Source organism: Pteropus alecto, unplaced genomic scaffold, assembly GCF_000325575.1.
Source record: "Pteropus alecto unplaced genomic scaffold, ASM32557v1 scaffold555, whole genome shotgun sequence".
Lineage (NCBI taxonomy): Eukaryota > Metazoa > Chordata > Mammalia > Chiroptera > Pteropodidae > Pteropus > Pteropus alecto.
In genome coordinates, this window is record NW_006436809.1 from 588,580 (window position 1) to 589,636 (window position 1,057).

The window sequence follows — 1,057 nt, forward strand, 5'->3', positions numbered from 1 at the left end:
CCTGCTGAGAATGGCCGTAGTCCCTGCCTATGGGGGTTTCATGGAGCTTTTTACTAAAAAGATTAACTCTGCAAGAGATGTCTCATTTCCTTTTCCTGATAAAAAATTAAGAATTTTACAAGCGATGTCCCGTCTCAGCATCGTGGGGTCCACATTCATAGCTGGTAGCAGTCGATGGAGCTGGATGCTAGCTGCCCCTCTCAAGTCACCAGAGTCCACTCAGTGTCTGGTGGCCTCCCTAACACTGAGGGAAAATGTCAATTGGCATTTATCATTTAGCTAGAACAACTCTTTTTTTCCTCTAGCATTTTTGTCCCTACCCACATGTTTATTCAAAAGTGGAAAAGGAAGAAATACCAAGAGCTTTGTTTTTCTCACCCCCAGGGTGCTATAGCATTTGCATTTTCTGCTTTACCCTTGCAGGCGGCTGAGCTTGCAACCTTTATATAGACAGACTCAATTCTCCTCCTACATTTCTCTCCCCTACACCTCTTCTTTCTCTATAGCATATCCTTTTCCCACTTTTTGTTAATATGAAGATTCATTTTTAATGCATTACTGTAAGGTTAAATAATGTCAGGACCACTAGTAATCTTCCATCTTCAGAAAAGGTCTGTGAAAAATCATTGTGTTTTTGTAATAGTGTTTTGTGCGGAAGATGAGACTACAGTTTACCCCTGAACTATACAGGTTTGAACTGCATGGATCCACTTACGCATGGATTTTTTTCTATAAATAAAGAGTCAGCCCACCTATCTCCATGTTTTGCATCTGTAGGTTCAATCAACTGCAAATTAAAAACAGTATTTTCGATCTGTATTTCAGAATCCGTGGATGTGGAGGGCTGACAGTAAGCATTGTTCTATGCCATTTTATATAAGGGCCTTGAGCATCCTTGGATTTTTGGTATCTGCAGGGGTCCTGGAACCAGCAGATACTGGGAGACGACTTAAGTTTTGGGGGAGTTAAAAGTTATATCCAGACTTTCAACTGCGTGGGGAACGGCGCCTCTACAGTTGTTCAAGGGTCAACTGTAGTTATGTTGGGGGACAGGAGA